Genomic DNA, 23828 nt, shown 5'->3' with positions numbered 1-23828 from the left:
AAATTTTATGACCAATTTATGCTAAAATCCAAGAAAATCCAGGAATTCACATGCCTTTATCTGGCATCTTTATATTAGTTTTCTCTTAGTTTTTTCCCCTTTTATAACTTACCAATGATGTTGCCCATAACGGCAACTTGAGCTTCGCTCCAGATTTCTGGCCTACCAAATGAAGCCACTGCTTTTTCCTTTAGGTGCTCTGTAATGTTCAAAGGACAAGGAGACCGACCCACTGCCTCTGCTGCCTCCCTGATATACACGCATCACAGGGTATCTCAAATCACAGTGAGCAGTTCTCTGTGCAGCATATGCTTAAGGATAGTTTAGTTATGATGTAGTGTACATAGACAGATATACTTTATTGATCAGGAAGAATATTCAAGAAAATATGAAGTACAGGTGCATCTCAATAAATTAGAATGTCGTGGAAAAGTTCATTTATTTCAGTAATTCAACTCAAATTGTGAAACTCGTGTGGCTGGACTAGGTGATCTGGAAATGGTTGGACTTGGACAGTTTATCTGTGGTCTACAACTTACCCAGGTTGATCAGCTCAATTCTACCTGGTTCAGGTTAGACATAAGGTGCATCTCAATAAATTAGAATGTCGTGGAAAAGTTCATTTATTTCAGTAATTCAACTCAAATTGTGAAACTCGTGTATTAAATAAATTCAATGCACACAGACTGAAGTAGTTTAAGTCTTTGGTTCTTTTAATTGTGATGATTTTGGCTCACATTTAACAAAAACCCACCAATTCACTATCTCAAAAAATTAGAATACATCATAAGACCAATAAAAAAACATTTTTAGTGAATTGTTGGCCTTCTGGAAAGTATGTTCATTTACTGTATATGTACTCAATACTTGATAGGGGCTCCATTTGCTTTAATTACTGCCTCAATTCAGCGTAGCATGGAGGCGATCAGTTTGTGGCACTGCTGAGGTGGTATGGAAGCCCAGGTTTCTTTGACAGTGGCCTTCAGCTCATCTGCATTTTTTGGTCTCTTGTTTCTCATTTTCCTCTTGACAATACCCCATAGATTCTCTATGGGGTTCAGGTCTGGTGAGTTTGCTGGCCAGTCAAGCACACCAACACCATGGTCATTTAACCAACTTTTGGTGCTTTTGGCAGTGTGGGCAGGTGCCAAATCCTGCTGGAAAATGAAATCAGCATCTTTAAAAAACTGGTCAGCAGAAGGAAGCATGAAGTGCTGTATTGTTGTGCTTTTGTATGTGTATGTGTGTTACCTGTGCCTGGGTAAAGTTGCAGGTAGCCAGTAGCTCTAGAGTATCCAGTGAGGTGATGCTGAGGTTACGCAGTTCTTCAGGATTGAAACTCTGAGAGATGCAGCCCAGCTCAACAATCTGTGACTCATTCAACATAGACACACTACCCCATGCCTGAAACACACAATGTTTATTGTATTTGATTTATTTTAAAGAACTGTAAAGTTTTAGTTATGAATGTTTTCTTATATTATGCTGTTGTGCAGAGATTATTTTTCTAGATTATAAACTTTGGGATCCTCAAAGTGTGTGTGTGTGTGTGTGTGTGTGTGTGTACCTCCAAATGTTTTGATTTGAGTGCAGCCAGCTGTTCTGCACTATAGTAGGTTATCTCTCCTAGTGTTTGCATAGCATCCTTAAATGTCTGCACAGACATTTTATACAACTGGGTGGGACTCCAAAATACATTCCCCTGTGCTAAGTCATCAATGACTGGCAGCGTTGTCTCTAGAGTGGGTACCACTGTGGGGGACACTGCCACTGTCACAAAGTAGAAGGAAATAGAAAATCAAGACAATTGTTTAGTGTTTTGATGGAGAGATCATTGAAATTTCCACTCTTGGTTACTCTTGCAATGAACAATGAGAACATAACTGAATTAGTATTATACAGTTTGTTTGAATAATATGTAAAATATCCACTGTCAAATATAAAAATAGCCAATAAAGCAGGGTGTATATTAGAAATACTTTTATTAGTAGTTTTCTATTTTGAAACATATGACGATATGGTGGTTATGACACTGAAAAAAATATTGGTTTTTACGTAATTAAATTTTTTTTTGTTTACTTTAATGAAGATGGTGCTGCTAAAAGTTTATATTAATCCTCAGTCAGCCTTTGTGCTAATGATTTCTCAGGCTTTGCTTCACAACAAAAGTAAAACACATTGTTATTTTTAACAAAGCTAATTACCCATCCTCAATCTAGCCATTAGCTCCACTCTTCTCCACAATGGTCACCTCCAAAAAAATTCCACCAACAGAAACTTCTTTTAATACCAACATAACAGAACTTTAAACACTAGCAAGTCTCCTACTTGTTTCATTTTGTGTAGAAATACATTAACATAACACTTAATTTCAAAATGTACTCTCCCAATCCAGTCCCATGCAAAGCATGCTGGGTAATGCAAATTCCTTGTCCAGATTCAGCAATACTTTGATGCAACAAATAGTATTCACATTGTTCCAAAACAACTACATTAAGTAAACATAGATGGATTGTACACAATCAAATTAAGACCAAATGCTAAGGAAATGTGTTGGATTAACAAGTTTATTGAGCAAGCAGTAAAAATTATGTTGAGTGAACACTATCCGTTAGAAGTCTGAATCCATTTAATCATTTCATACCAATGTAATCATATCACTTTTCAATGACTGTGTTGAATTTTACTTGGATTTTACCCAGGGCTGTACAGTGTGTCATATATGTCACAGCTGCTATGAAAAAATCGGCCTGTGCGATGAATTAATTTACCACAGTAGCACCCGTGCGACACAGTTTTGCACGTGTGTGAGACAGAGCCGCTTGTTTGTGTGAAGTGAGAGTTTGTTGTGTGCTTGTTTGTGTGTGAGGTTAATCGATGGCGCATCGCTATTTTACTTGGTAGTTGTAGTCTATAGTAAAAATCATGTCCCGGCTGCAAAGAGTCCATACATCCAACACCAATTCCCACAATTCCTAGGGAACAATCCCATAATTCTTTTGGAGTTGCCTCTCTGCCATTTCCTAAGCTAGTCGAGCGAGTTAGATGATGACAGGAAAATGAAGTGGTATTTTCAAGTGCTCAACCAAAACCCCAAACGAGCCCACGAGGAAGAAATGAAAGAAGCAACGCTGCCAAATGAAATTAAGGGAGAAACAAAAGGGAAAATGTATAGATACAATGCAGAATGGAAGAAGGATTTTCTTTGGCTAACTTTTGATGTTAAACAACAGCTCTTGTTCTGTTGCTGGTGCATGGAGGCTCCAGAAAAGATTAGAGTAGACAATCCTTATGTAATAGGTTTTAAAAAAGGGATAACATTAAAAAAAAAAAAAAAAAAAAACACTGCACTTCCCAACGCCATGCCAGGAGACCAAATAGGAAAGAGTTGCCAGCAGACATTCTAGAGCCGTGACACACACGCACGCACGCACACACACACACAATGCACTAAAGCACTAAAGCAATGATGCAACTGTTGACAGTGTGAGTCCAGTAGAGGAGTGTCACAGTTTGGGTGAGTTTGCTGGTTTGCAAATAAGAGTTCTTTTATTAAGTGATGTCTGCCCACAGACCCACAGATTTGTCCTGCTAATTTGAAGTGTAATATATGGATGTTGTTTGGATTGTGATTAGTAATATTGGGCTATATAAACAAAATTGACAATGTTAAGCAAGATGTGTTATGTTCCTTCAGACTGGCATTTTGGGCAAATAAAGTGTTTGTCTGAAAACATTTGTTGTTAAGGTTTGGATTTTGTGTGTCCTGTATGCAACAGTAATGTTGCCAGTCACATGCCTGTTTAAGTGATGAACTGCACTACTCAGAGATGGAAACAGACATTTTATACTTGTGCTACAATTGTGTGGCCTGTGTTACAAAAATTTCAACCTCTGTAGCACCTGTGCTATGTGCAAAAAAAGTGAACGTATAGCCCTGTTACACAATATGATTATGTTCTTATCTCAAACATAAATATATTAAGTTGATTTTAAGTGTACTGGTTTAGTATTTTCAGTTGAGCTGCTTTCCATTTTTTCAGTGCAGGTACTTTCTAATTAGTTGATGCTGGGATAGTTACAATAATGTTATTCCAATGTGTACATTGCATTGCAACCCTCTACGGACACATTGGAGACAATTTGTAATTTTCTAATTATTTTTTATCACATTTTAGCTTTTAAATATTGTACAAATTCCACATTCAAGCAATTGTCAAGATGTCATGAAATTGTATTTATAATAATGACTGAAATTTCACATCAGCTACACTTTAAACCAAAATATTCACAAGGTTTGGACCTAAAATTAAAATAGAACATTCCACATCTGACATTTCAATGCATGTAGTATGAAAAAAGTGCAGTGTTGTCTGTCCAAATGTGATTGCACGATTTACCCCGTGGGCTTCAAAATAATCATACTTGCAAGTCATATTCCGCCCCTGCTCTCTGATACACATACCTTCTCTCTTCCTGCGGCCTTGCACTGTGTTAGCCGTTTTGAGGTCAAAATGTTTGCGTCGAATTGCCGAGAGATCAAGCCAAGAACCGAATTCCTTTGGAGGAGAAACCACGGGCTGACTGAGCAAACTGTCCATCAGATCTGACAGATATGACTTCAACCAACTCTGCAAGACAGATGGATGAGATGAATGAAAGAATGCTGGGGTGGATTGTGAGGGAGTACTTGGCTGATAACAAAAATAAATGTATTGTGTAACAATTGTGGAGAAAAACTAACATACTGTATCTCTGACTGGTCAACTTACTTTGGAAGTTAACTTTGCTACAGCAGTGTCATTGAGTAACAAAAGAGGCCCAAGTGCCTTCATGTCATCCTCTGACCAATAAGAGGGGTCTCTTGATCAAATACATGGCAAATGTTGTATCATTAACAGCAGTACAAAATGATTCCAGCATAGGCATTTACATCTGCAATTCTCAAGGTTGGAAAAAGTTTGTTTAATGTAGTTAGTTAAAGTTAGTTTTGCATAAATTAGTTAAATTCTGAAAAGAAAAATCAAAATTCTGTCACTTATTCCAATAGTGAGGAATGAGTATCTTTTTTCAAAGCAAGTTGTTTCAAACATTGTTTTAAATGTGCTTATTTCTGACAGGTGAAGTGTGCAATTTCTGCACCACCAAGAGCTCAAACATACTTTTGATCAAATTATTTTTTGAACAGGTTTTCTGAACACTTCCCCCATCTTCTACTGGTAGAACAAATGGTCCCACCTAAACTCATGCCAGTGATGAGTTAATGTTGCTATGTCAGACTGGTTAGAATGCTCAGACAAACAGAGCAACGTTGAAAGCACCACATTGTTTACATATTTCTGGGAAATTAACCTACAAATGATTTATTTAGAGTTATCTCTGAATAATTGCATTAGAGAGAAAATAACCATGAAAAGTACAGTACACAGCACCTAACAGTCTCTTTAACAATGGAACAAAAGGAGGAGAAAAGCAGTGATTTGGGATCTGAAGTCAGGAGAGGTGATGTGTGTGATTGTCTTATTCCTATAGTGGGTTGTGTGTAATTTTGCATATTGGGTTACCCATAGGTGTTGGTAAGCAGTCTGAACAGATGCTCTCTGTACTGTTGTGGGATATGTTGACAGGAAGCCATAGCCTGCAGGGTGGAGTTTAGAGCCGCAGGGTTCAGTGACGACATCCAGGCAGGGCTTAACTCACACACCAGTGGACCCAGTGTTAAGACATCTGTTGCAGACAGATCAGATGTATTCACCCTCTCCAGAGATACAGAGTAAATATCAGGGCAGTGATAATGGTGCTGAAGTAGTTCCGAGCTGGAACATCTATATAAAACACCAACCTATATATAAGTTATATAATATATATATATATATATATATATATATATATATATATATATATATAATAACCTATAATTAATCACTTTCAGTGTCTTGCTTATAATCTACACTACCGGTCAAAAGTTTTGAAACACTTACTCATTCTTTATTATAATTTTTTTCTTCACATTTTAGAATAATAGTAAAGTCATTAAAACTATGGGATAACATAAATGGAACTATGGGAATTATGTTGTGACTAAACAAAATCCAAAATAATTCAAAACTGTGTTATATTTTAGCATCTTCAGAGTAGTCACCCTTTGCCTAGAATTTGCAGAAATGTAATCTTGACATTTTCTCAACCAACTTCTTGAGGTATCACCCTGGGATGCTTTTTAAACAGTACTGAAGGAGTTCCCATCTATGTTGGGCACTTATTGGCTGCTTTTCTTTATTGTTTGGTCCAAGTCATCAATTTCAAAAACTTTTTTTTTTTTTATAAAATTTTAGATTTATAATGAAATAAATTAATATGGTGGCACAATTATATTTTTGTCTACAAAACTAATTTCAAATATTTAAGCATACGCCTTCAGATCAAAAGATTTTTAAGATCATGAGAAACAATTCGGTCAAGTGTTTCAAAACTTTTGACCGGTAGTGTATTTCTCAGGACAAAAGAAGCTAAAAAGGTCCAATTTGGTGGACCTGGTTTTGACCTGGTAGACCACTTTAAACTTAAAAAAAAAAAAAAAAGAAAAAAAAAAAAAAGAAAAAAACTTGACAACCTTAAATGGCAGGATCTAGCATTGCTAGCAGGATTTTTTGCATTGTGTTAGCATGTATATCAGCATCTGTGAATGTGTATCAAGGTTTCAAATTAAATCACTGGGCATACTGTCCCTGCGTCAAGGTATATTCTAAGATGCTTCTTTAAAGGGGTCATGACATGCCTTTTTTATTATTTTAATATGTTCCATGAGGTTCACTTATAATATTAATAAAGTTTTTTGCAAAAAAAAAAGAAAAAGCTGTCATTATTAGTAAAACGATCATTTTCCACCCTCATTCTGACCCTCTGTCAGAAACACTCGGTTTTGGTGCTGCTTCTCCTTTAAAACTTGACAGTAAACGCCCACTGTTATGATTTCCTCTCTCCTCTTGACTGACCTGCTCTCTTCTCTTGCCATCTCACTGCTCACCACTACTGGGCGGGGCTACGGAAGTGATAAGATAAATTAGATATTGGCTGCATCCGAAACCAGGAAAATGCTGCCTCCAGAGGCTGTATACGGAGCTAGGTAGGGATCAGAGCACGTCCGAAGCCAATGTTCATGTCACATACTTTCTACTGAGATACCTTCATGTGATTGATTTTTGAAGGCAGCACAGATGTATCCTTCACTGCCTATGAAATCCCACAATCCTGTGCACGTAGATCCACGGTGGTTGAGCTGAAGAATAAAAAAAGGCGACGGAAGAGGCAGTTGACAGCCAATTTGTGTATAATGTACGTTTTTTCCCATTTTTTCCACCTTTTGAGTTCATTTCTAATGAGAAATTAGTATTGTAGTTATGAAATATACACTCGGTTATCGCCAAAACTCTCTTGATTTTGTTCTAGAACAGGGGTCGGCAACCTTTTTGACATGGAGTGCCATTTTTTTTCCTGGTCAATAGCTGTGCAAATGTATGCGATTTTCCGAAGTATGAGTTCACTTGTGAAAATGTTTCTATTTTGCATTTTTCTAATTTAATTGTTTATTTTTCATTACAAATTACATTATCAGCATAACCGTTTGAGTGAAATTTTTGTTGCAAAACCGATGATTATGATATAATCATGATCCTGTATGTGAATTTTCACAAATTATTTTAAGTGTTTTAATGAAAGAAAACCTGTTCTTTGTACAAAATGAGTTAACATGGTTAATGTCACAAATTTGCTTATTTGATTACTGATCACAAAATTGTGTGGAATCTTAAATATTTCTTATATTATGTCATTGTAATCATATAATCACTAGCACGCAAGCAACAGCTAGAGTGGAGCAGGCAATTTTATTTTTAAGTTTTTCGCACCTGCATTCCAACTACATCTTGTTGTAATCCTTCCTCATGATCGCAGCATGTTTTCATCCGCTGAATGGGAGACTAAACACTATTAAAGTGTGACAAGACTCGCGCTGCACGTGCAAGCCATTCGCACATCACAAGCTGATCAACTTTTAGCCCTTTTCAGTGAATCGCACCTGCAAAATCCTAAAACTATATTTCCAGGTTTAATTTATATTTTGAATAGACTTGAAAAGATTATTGACTGATAGGGCAGTGAGGCAACAAGACAGCTACCTTTGGTTTCGGCCACAGCCATTGATTTGTTGTGGAGGTAGTCAGATGTAAATATCTACCACAGTGTGACATCACAATGTGGAGGAAGTAGAGAAAGAGGAGTTTAGGCAGCTTGGTTTCAACAAATGCTCTTTTTGCAGTGAAGAGGAAGTTTTGAGTTCTGAAACGTACAGTATGTCTTTATAGTACAATGACCTCTTATATGTTAAAAGATCAAGGAATATTTGATTCCTCAAGTCATGACCCCTTTAATAAGTATTTGTGTGTGTGTGTGTGCTCATGTTACTAGGCAGCTTAGAGTTCTTCTTGTAAGTGCGTAGTGTGCTGGAGAACTGTTTGGTAGATAGGATAGTTTCACTTGGTTCATCTTCTCCATGAAAGCAGAACATACTGCATCTGACAGGTTTTGAATCTTCTCCACTCTGAATGTGTCATGAAAGGGTAATTATAGTAGGAGAGAAGAGACAAAAATAATATGTCACCTGTCTTAGCATATAATTTAAGCTTAACTAAACCTTAAACTTTATTATGTGAAACAAGTTTAAAATATTACAATCCAAATAATTAAAACTCAATATCTTCAAAATCTGTCTATTAGCACTGTTCTGGTCTTATGGTAGATGGATGAGCAGCACAGCAGGGATGTCCTGGAGCTCAGAGTTCCTGATGTCACTGAAATATCCCAGTCTCTGCTCATCCAGACTTGCAAAGAGTTTTTGAGCTGCACAGTGCATATGAGACATTAAAAAGAGATCAGGAAATATAACAGGACAACCACAAACTCTGTTTTTGTAGGATTGGAATGGATTAGTTGGAGCGCTGAAACAGTATGTGTCAATATGTAATGGTTTGCCTGATCCCTGGAGAGCCAATCAGAGGATTTGGTAAGTGTCTGTGCCATTTCCAAGGCATTGCTTCGATTGAATCTTTCAATCATTTCACAGGTGACACCCTGTACAGCCTGACCCAGCTTCCTGTTGACAAGAGTGAGATCACAATTTATTTTATTATAGGATATTATCAGAAGTGTCAATTATTTTATTACATTTATCACAGCAAGTTCCAATCATAAAAAGACTCACCATAATTCATTAAGGCTGATATTATTACCCACAATCTTCTTCAAAAGAAAAGCAGACTACAGAGAGAAAAAAAGCAAATTAGAGAAAAATCGAAGTAATGGTGATGAAATTTAATTTTTGTATTTGTTGTCTTGTGTGTGTACTTGAGCACGTGTCCAGCCGCGTCCTTCCAGCTGGTTAACAGAGCTGAGGTCTGCCTTCTCCAGCGTGGAGAGAGACAGAGAATGCAGGAGAGAATTTGGCACTCCCTTTACCAGCTCAGATGCATTTACATCACGACGGAACTGAGAGCAAAAGAATGCACAAAATCAAGATCAAGAGAGAAGAAACTCCATAGATACTAAAAATAGTAAGAGTCTCTTTACATTTTAAAAGAAAAGTTAACCAAAAATGAAAATCAAATCATTATTTCTCACCCTCATGTCATTCCATACCTGTTTTACTTTCTTCCTTCCATGGAACACAAAAGGTTAATTTTTTAAGGATATTCTGGATTTTTTCTCCATAAAATGACATTGAATGAGGTCTGGGCCTGTCATGCTCCACAATGACAAAACAAAGGCACCATAAAAGTGTCATTACACATGGTTCATATGACTAGTACATTATATTCCAAGTCTTCTGAAGCCATAAAATATGAGGAACAGAGTGAAATCAAGCAGCAGCAGAGTCACCTCGCATGGATTAAGGAGACCGGGGCTCTCTCTTGGGAGAGGAGCTCATAGTAGATGAGCACCTGGAGCCCTGGCTTTGACCCATGGGGTCCAGCCGGGGTCAGCCGGAAAGAACAACATTGTAGAGGTCTGCATTCCCACGGAACTCCGGCAGGACCCTCGGGACCTGATTAGATTACATATGCCGTGGGATTAAATTTCAGAGTTGAAGGCAGAAGCAGGTGGTAGGTCCAATGAGGTGGTGTGAGGGAGCGGGCGGTCAGAGGAGAGCCTTACAAATCTGATTTGGATATCTTTAAATGTTATTCATTTATGAGTTCAAAAGAGTGCAAAATGTGCACACAGCACATTAATCAAATTATCCAATATTTAGAGCAGGCAATGCATGTAGTTAATGGGGCTTTAGAAGAAAGTGAAAGCAAAGCATGGACACAAGTTTAAGTATCTCATGGTCTTGTTCACGAGTGATGGTAAACTGGAGCATGAGACTGATAGGTGGATCGGTGCAGCGGCGGCAGTAATTCGGTCGTTGTATTGGACCGTGGTGGTGAAGAGGGAGCTGAGTCTGTGGGCGAAGATTTCATTTTACCAGTCGATCTATGTTCCTGCCCTAACCTACGGTCATGAGCTTTGGGTAGTGACCAAAAGAATAAGATCGCAGATACAAGCGGCCAAAATTAGCTTTCTACGCAGGGTGGCTGCAAAGCTCAGACATCTGGGACAGGCTCGGAGTAGAACCACTTCTCCTCCACATTGAAAGAAGTCAGATGAGGTGGTTCGGGCATCTGGTCAGGATGTCTCCTGGGCGCCTTCGTGGGAGGTGTTCCAGGCATGTCCAACAGGCAAGAGACCCCAGGGCAGACCCAGAACACCCTGGAGAGATTATATCTCTCTGCTGGCCTTGGAACGCCTTGGGATGCCCCAGGAAGATCTGGAGGATGTGACAGAGAAAAGGACATATGGTCTGTCCTGCTGAGTCTGCTGTCACCGCAAACCGGACCCAGATAAGCATAAGAAAAGGGATGGATAGATGGATGACTACTTTTATTATACTTTTATGGTGCTTTTGCATCCTTTTCTGAATCTCGATAGCCTCAGTCTCCATTCATTGTAGCTGCATGGACAAAAACTCTACCACTACATACTTTAAAATGTCTCTATTTGTTTTCCACAGAAAAAAGATACGAACAACATGAGGGTGAGTAAATTATGACAAAGCATACATTTTTGGGTTAATTTCCCTTTATTTCCCCACACTGTTATTTTCTTATTTGTGGAAATTTTACTTTATTTCTTTCTAAATAAATTCATTTACTCTTACTGCTTCCAGTAGTGCTTTTTTCTGCAGGGAGGACATCTTCTCACTCATAGTTTCCAGGGCTACATTTCCCAGCAGACCTTCTGCTTTCACCTTCTTGAGAAGGTCACTACCCACCCCTCTCACCACTGAGCCCAAAGACAACAGCTTCTCACCAGTTATAATCTATAGAAAGAGAGCATGGTGTAAAACAAGAATAAAAAATCAGATAATATAGCCAGACAACATTAACATTAAAACTACCAATTAAATTAAGGAAAGGATACTATGAAGGCTAAAATGCAGACTACAGAAGAGCAAACCTTAGCTTCTTCCAAAAGTTTCTTTGCCAGAGTTTTAGCTTGAGCCGGGTTCCATTTGGCCTGACTCAAACTGGTGAGGATGTTGTTCAGGTCCTCGGGAGTGAAGCGGGACAGCTTGGAAACTGGAAGTACAGACACTGCAGAGCCCAGAGACTGCAACAATTCATAAGTGGGTGAACCATTGTTACTCTCCAGTATCTTCTGTACTAACTGTCTCTTCACCTGGGACAGTACAAATAAGGAGTGTAAATGTAGAAAAGTGAGAATTAAAGACAATCAAGTGGAATAAAGATAAGATGGTTTTAGGTACACAAAGAATATTTAGAAGCAGCGTTGATAAAATAAAAGGAAAAGTTCACCCCACAAATGAAAATGTAGTCATCATGTACCCTTATATTGTTTCAAACCCATATGACTTTCTTTCTTTCATGGAACACAAAATGTGTTGTTGGGCAGTATTTCACCATTTACTTTTATTTTATGGAAAAATATGGAATGAAAGTGAATGGTGACTGAGGCTAAGGCTGAGCATACACGGTCTAATTAGTGTAAGCTTCGATCTATTGTTTCCAGTTGAGGGAAACTGCATGGAAATCATTGGTGCTCTTGTGGTCGCGGCTCGCATCATGTGAGAGGAATTATGAACAGCACAGAGCGGCTTCTGATCAGCTTTTGAGCTCCCAATCGTTTTTTTTTTTCTTTCACCCAATTTAGAATGCCCAATTCCCAATGCGCTTTTAAGTCCTCGTGGTCGCGTATTGATTAGCCTCAATCCGGGTGGCGGAGGACGAATCCCAGCTGCATCCGCGTCTGAGACCGCCAACCCGCGCATCTTATCACGTGGCTTGTTGGGCACGTTGCCACAGAGACATAGCGTGTGTGGAGGCCTCACGCCATCCATTGCGGCATCCACGCTCAACTCACCAGCGCCCCACCGAGAACGAACCACATTATAGCGACCACGAGGAGGTTACCCCATGTGACTCTAACTTCCCTAGCAACCGGGCCAATTTGGTTGCTTTGGAAACCTGGCTGGAGTCACTCAGCACGCCCTGGGATTCGAACTAGCGAACTAGTGAACTCCAGGGGTGGTAGCCTGCGTCCCTCCCAATAATTTTTAAACATGTCGTAAAAATGTGCCCACTGTCAGCTTGAATTCGTGAGGTGTGTGTGGTTGAAGGAGCCGATTTGACAATCTACCTGAAGTTGACCAATCAGGAGAAGGTGTTACAACTTGCACATTCTATGAAGCTTTTACACATTTGGAAAAAATAGGTGTGTTACAACTGTGCTTTTCCCATATCATTCATGACTACATCACTGAAGGATATTTGACAAAAAGGTTATACTGTTCTCTACTCTTCAAACAAATCCTTTTCCACACCTAGAGATTGCGCTAGAAAAAAAAAACTTTATCTCTTGCCGATTTTGCACCTTTTCTTTTATCTTGTACTTTTTGTGCACTTTATCATGCAGTAACTGAGAGTAATATACTGACGTAATGATTGATTTATGCACTCATGAAATCAGACAGCCTCCACTCGAAATACGAATCTGTCAAATGTCGGACAGCATTTGGAATTTTACTGTAATTATCTGTCAGTGTTTAAAAAAATTGGTAAATGATGGAGAGTCTTCAGTTAATGCAACCCCTGGCCGTGCTAGTCTTCTTTTTTATTTCTAAATCTTAAACTACTGTATTACTGAAGCAAGGAATTAAAATCTCTTCCTCTGGTTTTATGTTTTATAAATAGCGTAAAATATGAATGCGATTGCTTCAGAATTTTTCAGGTCGTAAAATTTTGTCGTGTACCATTGCATCTGTACAGTTATCAGAGAAACTGACTTGTAACTCTCACAGTGTATGCCCGACCTAACATGCTGCTGTAACACATTCAATGGAAAGGAGGAGGCGAGAACCGGCTTGATAATATAAATAATAGTTTAATAAGAAACTGAACCAAAAGGACAAACACACAAAGGTGTCAGACAGCTGCCCGTAACTCTCTCTCTCTGTCACACTGCCGTCTCCGGTCGCCTTTATCCCTCTTGGGCTTAATCAGCCTAATTAGGGGCCGGGTGTGCGGAATCACGACCCGGCCCCGCCCTCCGCCCTGCCAAAGCTGCCTAACATCTTCTTTTGTGTTTCACGGAAGACAGAAAGTCATACAGGTTTGGAACAACATGAGAGTGAGTATATGTTGACAGAATTTTTATTTTTGGGTGAACAATCTCTATAAGAGGCAATTCTGACCTTGTCTATTTCAGAGTTGTCACAGGTATCAAGCTGAGACAGTTGTTTTTTACTGAGAGTAACATTCAAAGACTGGGCACCATCATAGAAACAGACCAGATATCCCAGCCTGAGTAAACAAAGAAGTTTATAAAACAGGAGTGAACAAGTCTTGTAAAATTTCTGAGAGATGTGAAGGTTGAATTAAGGAAGATCAGCCTTCATCATCGGATGTTAAATTGAAAATGATATTTGAAAGACATTAACATGCAAACACATAGATGCATGCCCAAAACACATTAATCATGGTGATCTAAACCTGTCCATGTTTTGGATGAAATTGTCTCCACTGGAACACTCTTGTCTCAAGCATTGAAAAAGTGTTCGGCCCAGGGCGGGCTGCATTCCACCAACATCACGAAATGATGGAGCGAAATCTTGGGAACTAAAAAACTCACACAGCTGAGAGAGAGAGAGAGAGAGAGAGAGAGAGAGAGAGAGAGAGAGAGAGAGAGAGAGAGAGAGAGCGAGCGAGATTAGTGATAGAATTGTAGCATTAGGTAATATTTGGAAAATGTTAGAATGGAATGGTTTGGAGTGGTTCTGAGACACAAAGGCCTAGGAACACAACACATCAGTGTCAAGGTAGGCTATTAGTTTGCATTTCATGTCACAGAAACTGACCTCTTCTTTAGGGATGGTCTTAACATCCTCTAAAGGCAACTGAGACAAGAAAGGTCCCATCATTGTTAACGTCTTAGCCTTCAGCCAAGGTATACTGGGAGGACATATTTTGAAAGGTACTGAAGCTAAAAATAGATAGAATGTAGAACTAGAGAATCAAAGCTTGTACAGACAAACTTTGGATGTTTACTTGACAAAGCCTTCTGTAAAATATTATTGCAGGCCGTATGTAGGTTGAATACTTCTATTCAGCAGAGTTTGGGGGATATAACTTAAAAGCTCTCTAAAAGAGGGTTTCCAAACTGTGGTCCAGGAACCCTGAGGGGCTGCTAGAGAGTCAGCAGAAAATTTAAGAGGAAAGAATATGTAAAAAAATTTAAAAAAGTAAACAATTACCACATTTGACATTATTGTTTCATTCTGCTTTCTAAAGACAACAAATATATTTTATATGAATTAAAAATGTTTTTCTGCAGGTTTATACATGTAAAAAGATACACTGACAACTTCATACAAAGTAAATATACAGGTGCATCTCAATAAATTAGAATGTCGTGGAAAAGTTCATTTATTTCAGTAATTCAACTCAAATTGTGAAACTCGTGTATTAAATAAATTCAATGCACACAGACTGAAGTAGTCTAAGTCTTTTGTTCTTTTAATTGTGATGATTTTGGCTCACATTTAACAAAAACCCACCAATTCACTATCTCAAAAAATTAGAATATGGTGACAGGCCAATCAGCTAATCAACTCAAAACACCTGCAAAGGTTTCCTGAGCCTTCAAAATGGTCTCTCAGTTTGGTTCACTAGGCTACACAATCATGGGGAAGACTGCTGATCTGACAGTTGTCCAGAAGACAATCATTGACACCCTTCACAAGGAGGGTAAGCCACAAACATTCATTGCCAAAGAAGCTGGCTGTTCACAGAGTGCTGTATCCAAGCATGTTAACAGAAAGTTGAGTGGAAGGAAAAAGTGTGGCAGAAAAAGATGCACAACCAACCGAGAGAACCGCAGCCTTATGAGGATTGTCAAGCAAAATCGATTCAAGAATTTGGGTGAACTTCACAAGGAATGGACTGAGGCTGGGGTCAAGGCATCAAGAGCCACCACACACAGACATGTCAAGGAATTTGGCTACAGTTGTCATATTCCTCTTGTTAAGCCACTCTTGAACCACAGACAACGTCAGAGGCGTCTTACCTGGGCTAAGGAGAAGAAGAACTGGACTGTTGCCCAGTGTTCCAAAGTCCTCTTTTCAGATAAGAGCAAGTTTTGTATTTCATTTGGAAACCAAGGTCCTAGAGTCTGGAGGAAGGGTGGAGAAGCTCATAGCCCAAGTTGCTTGAAGTCCAGTGTTAAGTTTCCACAGTCTGTGATGATTTGGGGTGCAGTGTCATCTGCTGGTGTTGGTCCATTGTGTTTTTTGAAAACCAAAGTCACTGCACCCGTTTACCAAGAAATTTTGGAGCACTTCATGCTTCCTTCTGCTGACCAGCTTTTTAAAAATGCTGATTTCATTTTCCAGCAGGATTTGGCACCTGCCCACACTGCCAAAAAGCACCAAAAGTTGGTTAAATGACCATGGTGTTGGTGTGCTTGACTGGCCAGCAAACTCACCAGACCTGAACCCCATAGAGAATCTATGGGGTATTGTCAAGAGGAAAATGAGAAACAAGAGACCAAAAAATGCAGATGAGCTGAAGGCCACTGTCAAAGAAACCTGGGCTTCCATACCACCTCAGCAGTGCCACAAACTGATCACCTCCATGCCACGTCGAATTGAGGCAGTAATTAAAGCAAAAGGAGCCCCTACCAAGTATTGAGTACATATACAGTAAATGAACATACTTTCCAGAAGGCCAACAATTCACTAAAAATGTTTTTTTTATTGGTCTTATGATGTATTCTAATTTGTTGAGATAGTGAATTGGTGGGTTTTTGTTAAATGTGAGCCAAAATCATCACAATTAAAAGAACCAAAGACTTAAACTACTTCAGTCTGTGTGCATTGAATTTATTTAATACACGAGTTTCACAATTTGAGTTGAATTACTGAAATAAATGAACTTTTCCACGACATTCTAATTTTTTGAGATGCACCTGTATTTTCATCTTTTTTGGGCTTAATTAAAATGACAATATAAAAGCCTCATTTTATACTGCAGCTGCCTTCATATTTTTATATTTCAGGTCCTTGGCAATCCCAATGTTTGAAAACCCCTGCTCTAAGAGGAGTTACAGTTTAATAATAATATTATTGGAATAATATTAAATTAAAATTCAATGTCAATATGTTGGCTTTGTCATTCCAACATAAATAAGGAAGGCAGGTTAATTACACATGCAACGGAGGTACAGAATTTGTGCATGTAATGTGCACATGGTTTTTCACAGTAAGAGACTTTGTAATTACATCATACTAACTTACTTTATGGCAGTGTGTGAAAAGGGTGTAAAAACAAAGAGTAATAAAACATGTTAAAACACTATAAAAGGTTTATGATAGCATACGTAACAAGATTTGAATGTATCCAAAATCACGTAAATTGGCCAGGGCATCATGAAAAATAATTGGCATAAATAAATAAATAAATAACATAGTAATGCAAACAATAAGCTAATCAATAAGGAATAATGTGCAGTAGCCCAGTCATTACTGCAAAATAAACACCAAAAAGATCTTGAATCTCTTACGTCAGATACATTAAAAAAAAAAAAAATTAGGTGGAGAAAGATTTCATTAGTCAGTCAAAAAAATAAATACAGTGAATAAAAATACTCCAATGAAATAATTTTTAGATGCCCCCTCAGAAGATTTTTAATGATGTGATGATGTGGTGTGATATCATATATTATAATATACAGGTATATATATATATATATATATGTATATCATATATGTATATCATATATATGTATAATATTTATAATTTATTATATTATATTATATTGTATTATATTATATTATATTAGAAGGACACAACATTCAAACCTGATTCAGATCTGTTTTGATGATAAAAGCATATTGGCTGCTAAAAACTTATACGGACAGTGGGATTGCCACTCTGTGATTTAGGAGGCTGGGTGCTGGAAACAGGTGGTTTAAGAAGGCAGGCAAATTCATTCTCTGCAACTCTCTCTTTGACCCACCCAATAATCGCATTCCTCTGTTCCTCAGACAGGACACTGAACACCTCACTAAACATCTTCATCCTGGAACACAATGATGGAGTAAGGACATCAGAAACAAACAAACATTTACTTGAAAATAAAGAATATGGAAAAAGTCATTTGAAATATGGAAAAATTGTGTGAAGTAAACAATTGAGTAAACATTAAACTCACATTTCAGCCAGGTGAGAGCTCTGGGATATCGGTGGCAATGTGAATTTAGATGAAGGCATTGTTTCTAGAAAGGGTTTAGCTGCCCATAACAGCTTTGTTGCCCTTACTGATGTCTGTGCCACTTTGCATGATAGCTATCCAGGAGAGAGGAGCCACGAATGCCCTCATGAAACAACGATGGCTGTCCTGATAGTGTTTGCATGTAAAAAGAAAAGGAGTAAGACAAACAGAAAGAGACAGACAGAGAGCAGTTTATGTTCATGAACTGTAAACAACTGCATTTCTATGAACCTTTGCACAAACTGTACGAACATACTATTAACCTTCCATTAAAAATGTTTGGGTTTACATGAGGCATTGAGCACTAAATAAGGGTTACCTAACTCTGAACATTCAATTCAGGTAAAAAAATTAAATAAATAATAATTATCATAATTTTTTAACTAGTAGCCCGATACTAACCGAAATATTCTTTGTGAGCTCTATCAAATGGCCCATGTTGGTGCAGTTCCACATCTTCTCTGTAATATTCTGAATTTGTTGTAGATTTCCCATCAGAAGAAGAACATAAAAGAAAAGTAGAAAATGGATTAGGATATTTGGGAGTTCTGTGCCCATCTTCTTTTGTATCACTGTTGTACATATGCATTTGCTGAAGAAGGGGGGAAAATACCTTCTTTTGTGGATGTTCTACAATGGGGAGGTAAAATTTTATAGTTTATAAAGGGCCTATACCATGTGTTTAAACACTTCTTACTATACCATGTGTTTATTCACTTCTTTCACACTATTTATTACATTTATATTGTAGGGTTAGGATTAGGCTTTTAGAAATATTGGTGGGTCAATATAAAAGCAATAGAAATCAATGAAAGAGAGAGAGCGAGAGTTACCCAAATTGGGTCCTGTTCATCTGCTGTTTCATTGGATTGCAGGATGGATCGAGAGAGAAAGGGCTGGGAGATTGAAGAGAGAAGCTCGGGAAAAACAGAGATAGGGTTCTCCATCATATAAGAGCTGGGGGATCAAAAGAGAGAGAAAAAAAATGTTCCATATAAAGAAATGTGATTAATGTTCAAAAATATACCTGGCATATAGTTGCTTTAATAACATTAGTACAATTGCGCTCTACCTGTTCAGTGAATTTTCCATTACAACAGGCACTTGGTAACCTGAAACAATACGACCACATCGCTCAACAAAATACACCATACATGGCTGAGAACGTCTCGGTTACTGTCGTAACCTCCGTTCCCTAATGGAGGGAACGAGACGTTGTGTCGATGTAGTGACACTAGGGGTCGCCCTTGGGAGCCCCAAACACCTCAGATCTTTGAGAAAAGGCCAGTGAGAATTGGCGAGTGGAATTTGCATGCCACTACCCCGGACATACGGGTATAAAAGGAGCTGGTTCGCAACCACTCATTCAGGTTTTGTGCTGAGGAACCGAGACAGGGTCCCGGCCATTTCAGCATGTAGTACAGCGTTGTGGCAGGGGGGAAACAACGTCTCGTTCCCTCCATCAGGGAATGGAGGTTACGACAGCAACCGAGACTTTCCCCTTCTGTCACTCACTCGACATTGTGTCGATGTAGTGACACTAGGGGTCCCTATACGAAATGCCACAACTAGCTGAACCGTGTTACGTGGACTGCCAGTGCAGGTGCAAGAAAGCTGCTGCGTGCATAGTAGCAGGTGCACCAGTCTGCACGTAGTCTCCCCCAACGCCCCAAAAAACGTCGTATAGTTCCCCACAATCCCTAGGGGGGAAGAGATGTATCTAGTATGGGAGCAGGCCGCACCAGCTGCGGCCTTTTCTTTCTATGTTTTCTCTCCACAGAGTATTCATTTATTTGGCTGGAGCCATTTTAACGCTCAATATATATGCCAGTGAAGGTGTTCTTTTCCTATCCTATTCTTTCAAGGGGAAAAGGCCCCACGGAGACCACATCCTGCCCGGAGGGGAGGTAACGTGGCAGGCACGTCATGTGGGCTCAGAGCCGCACATGGAAGAGGCACATGGTAGGTCCTGCCTGAAAGGGGAGGAGCTCTACAAACAAGGTGACCGGGACAGAGGCTCTGTCGCAGGAAGACGCAGGTCTGCCAACAGGGAGACTGTACTGCGGGAAATACATCACAGGGGGTTACCGGAGTAACCGGCATCTGTGGAGCACCTACCTCAGTAAGGGCATATTAGCACACATACTGGTTCTGGCTGTGAATTCCTCCGCTGAATTCACGAGCCACAGGGCTAGGGAGGAAGGACATCCAGGGTTCACGGGTTTGTGAACTTGCATGGGAAAAGAAGTGCACATCTTCACCTCTTTGGAAGGGAAAGGCACTATACGCAAGTGATACACCCGACCAGCTGTCCGTGTTCCCGAACTTACCTGTTCATACCTGACAGAACACGGGACGAAACTGGCTCAAACCCGAGATTGTAAAATCTTGAAGGTATTGGGTGTCGTCCAGCCCGCTGCCCCTGCAGATGCCTGCTAGAGAGGTGCCATGGGCCAGTGCCCACGAGGATGCCGGACTCCTTGTGGAGTGTGTTCGTATTCCCGAAGGGGCGGGCACGGCCTGGGCCTGGTATGCCATAGTGATGGCATCCACGATCCAGTGAGCAAGCCTCTGTTTGGAGACAGTGTTCCCTGTCCGCCAAAGCAGACAAAGAGCTGCTCAGAGCATCTAAAGCATATTAGCACACATACTGGTTCCGGCTGTGAATTCCTCCACTGAATTCGCGAGCCACAGGGCTAGGGAGGAAGGACATCCAGGGTTCAAGGGTTCGTGAACTTGCATGGGAAAAGAAGTGCACATCTTCGCCTCTTTGGAGGGGAAAGGCGCTATACGCAAGCGATACACCCGACCAACTGTCCGTATTCCCGAACTTACCTGTTCGTACCTGACAGAACACGGGACGAAACCGACTCAACCCCGAGATTGTAAAATCTCGCGAAGGTATTGGGTGTCATCCAGCCATAGTGATGGCATTCACGATCCAGTGAGCAAGCCTCTGTTTGGAGACAGCATTCCCTTTCCGCTGTCCGCCAATGCAGACAAAGATCTGCTCAGAGTGTCTAAAGCTCTGTGTGCAATCCAAGTAGATGCGCAAAGTATGCACCGGACACAGTAACAACAGGGTTGGGTCTACCTCCTCCTGGGGTAGTGCTTGCAGGTTCACCACCTGATCCCTGAAGGGAGTTGTGGGAACCTTGGGCACATAGCCCGGCTGGGGTCTCAGGATTATGTGAGAGTCACCTGGACCGAACTCCAGGCAGGTATCGCTGACAGAGAACGCTTGAAGGTCCCCAACCCTCTTGATGGAGTTGAGCGCAATCAGGAGGGCTGTCTTCAAGGAGAGGGCTTTGAACTCGACTGACTCTAGCGACTCAAAGGGAGCTCCATGAAGATCCCATGAGGGGAACAGGCGTGGCCTAGAAGGATTCAGCCTCTGGGCTCCTCTCAGGAACCTGATGATACGGTCGTGCTTCCCTAAGGACTTACCATCCACTGTATCGTGGTGTGCCGCTATGGCAGCCACATACACCTTCAAGGTGGAGGGGGACAGCCGTTCCTCCAGCCTCTCCTGCAGGAAGGAAAGCACTGACCCGACTGCACATCTCTGAGGGTCTTCAGCTCGGGAAGAACACCAATTCGTGAACTGAAGCCACTTCAGGGTATAAAGCTGCCTCGTGTAGGGAGCTCTGGCCTGAGTGATCGTGTCTACCACTGCTGGTGGTAGGCCACTTAGGTCTTCCACATCCCATCCAAGGGCCAGATGTGGAGGTTCCAGAGGTCTGGGAGCGGGTGCCAGATGGTGCCCCGTCCCTGAGAAAGAAGGTCCTTCCTCAGGGGAATTCGCCAGGGAGGGGCTGTCATGAGGAGCTTGAGGTCTGAGAACCAAGTCTGGGTGGGCCAATACGCCACGAGGGTGACCTGCTCCTCGTCCTCCCTGACCTTGCACAGGGTCTGTACAAGTAGGCTCACTGGGGGGAAGTGAGCACCGAGACGTGTGCCGTGGCACCATGCCAATCTCGGGACTCGAGTCTGAAGCCAGTGCTGGAGCGGTCTCATATGCATCAACCCTAGTGGCGTGACCGGCGCCGAGGATGCCATATGCCCCAGGAGCCTCTGAAAGTGTTTCAGTGGAACCACTGTTTTCTGCTTGAACGACTTCAGGCAGTTCAGCACCGACTGCACGCGCTCGCTTGTGAGGCGCGCTATCATCAAGACTGAGTCTAACTCCATGTCGAGAAAAGAGATGCTCTGAATCGGGGAGAGCTTGCTCTTTTCCCAGTTGACCCGAAGCCCTAGCCGGCTGACACACACACACACACATGGTTGATTTATGACTTGTGAACAACGTTAAAATCAACTAGTTAGCAAGGAGTTCATTCATATACTAGAATTATTAGTAACACTTTACAATAAGGTTGTATTCACTGTCATTAGTTAAATTCATTAGTTTACATGAAAGAACAATAATTAATACTTTTTCAGCACTTATTAATCTTGGTTAATGTTAATTACAACATAAACAAAAAAAAAATTTTTTTTTTTTAAATAAAAGTTACATTAGTTAATGCATTTTGAAGTGACATGAATTACAATGAACAATTGCAAATTTAGAAATTATCATTAACTAAGATTAATAAATGCTGCAAAAAATATATTTTTCATTGTTGGTTCATGACACCTATAATGCATTTACTAATGTTAACTAATAGAACTTCAATGTAAAGCATTATAGAATTATAAAACATAAATAAATACAGTAGTGATAGCTGTTTTCTTGAATTTACATCATACTCATCCGTGATTCTTATTGTACGTCATAAAAAATGTCAGTAGAAGGTTTAACCAACAATTGGTGTTAAGTTACCAGTTTCCTGGCCATGTCCTTGAAATCTGGCGGCAGTCTCGGGAAGCTTATTGTTGACTGGTTACAGTCTGGCACCTCTGTTGCCATCATACCCATTGCTGTAAAAGATAAGAACACAGTACATACAGAACATTTATAATGAAATAAGTGCACCTGAAGTTTAGTTAAGATTTTTGTTATTAGTTGTTATTAAGATTTTTGTTATTACTCCCACAAACTGACAAAACCTTTTTATCGAAGTTGTAAAATGTGAAATGGTGAAATCTAGTGCAATACCATCAGACCTGTGTATCAATAGTTTTTTGGCAGGATTTTTAAGCAATGTTGTCTTTTTTACCTGTAGCCCAGTGGGCTAGAAGTGACAGGATCAAAATCCTGCTGTATAAAGACATAATGTTGCACACTCTCCAAAAGACGCTCTACAGAGGTACAATATGGATTAGTAAATTGCGATGAATTAATCTTATTGCAATGAATATCATGGCTGTAATATAAAAGTTTAAGAATATGACATTGAAAAAACGATATAGATCAAACACTGATTTTAATATTGGGGTGTGGGAAGGGGACATGTCTATGTCAATGATGGTTGTATGGTCCAAATGAATAGACAGTGTTGGGTAGCAATGGATTACATGTAATCTAGATTACATAATCAGATTATAAAATAAAGTATTTGTAATTAAATTACATTGTATTTTAAAATGTGCATTATCAGATTACAGTTACTTTTTATTAATAACATTATTACATTTTTATTATATTGTAAATCAGCCAACGGCAATGGCTAGCACATAATTTACTGATAATGCTCCTAAATAGTAAAAGAGCCTGAAATATGTACAATTGAATTTTTATTTGTAATAGTTTGTTTTGATGTTCTATTAAAAATATGAGTAGCAGTGTTTTAAATGATCCAGATGGATGTTCTGAGCAAGTAGTATCCAGGAGCTGAGAATAAATGGGTGGGAAATGGAGATGTTTCTTTATATGATGACAACAGTGGAGGAATCTTGATGGTGTTCTTTAAAGAGCTGAATGCTGGATATGCTGGAAGATACAGCTGTGGAGTGAATTTATCTGAGTATACTGAGTCATCTGCTTAAGTCAGACTGGATGT

At 39.8% G+C, this 23828-nt stretch overlaps 1 pseudogene; it reads right to left on the bottom strand.

Moving 5' to 3' along the window:
* Nucleotides 1-340: 340 nt before the first annotated feature.
* Nucleotides 341-22893, bottom strand: LOC127452667 (otoancorin-like; annotated as a pseudogene).
* Between the last annotated feature and the right edge of the window lie 935 nt (nucleotides 22894-23828).

This window comes from Myxocyprinus asiaticus, chromosome 15, assembly GCF_019703515.2.
Source record: "Myxocyprinus asiaticus isolate MX2 ecotype Aquarium Trade chromosome 15, UBuf_Myxa_2, whole genome shotgun sequence".
NCBI classification, from domain to species: domain Eukaryota; kingdom Metazoa; phylum Chordata; class Actinopteri; order Cypriniformes; family Catostomidae; genus Myxocyprinus; species Myxocyprinus asiaticus.
This window is presented reverse-complemented; position numbering and strand designations above follow the sequence as displayed.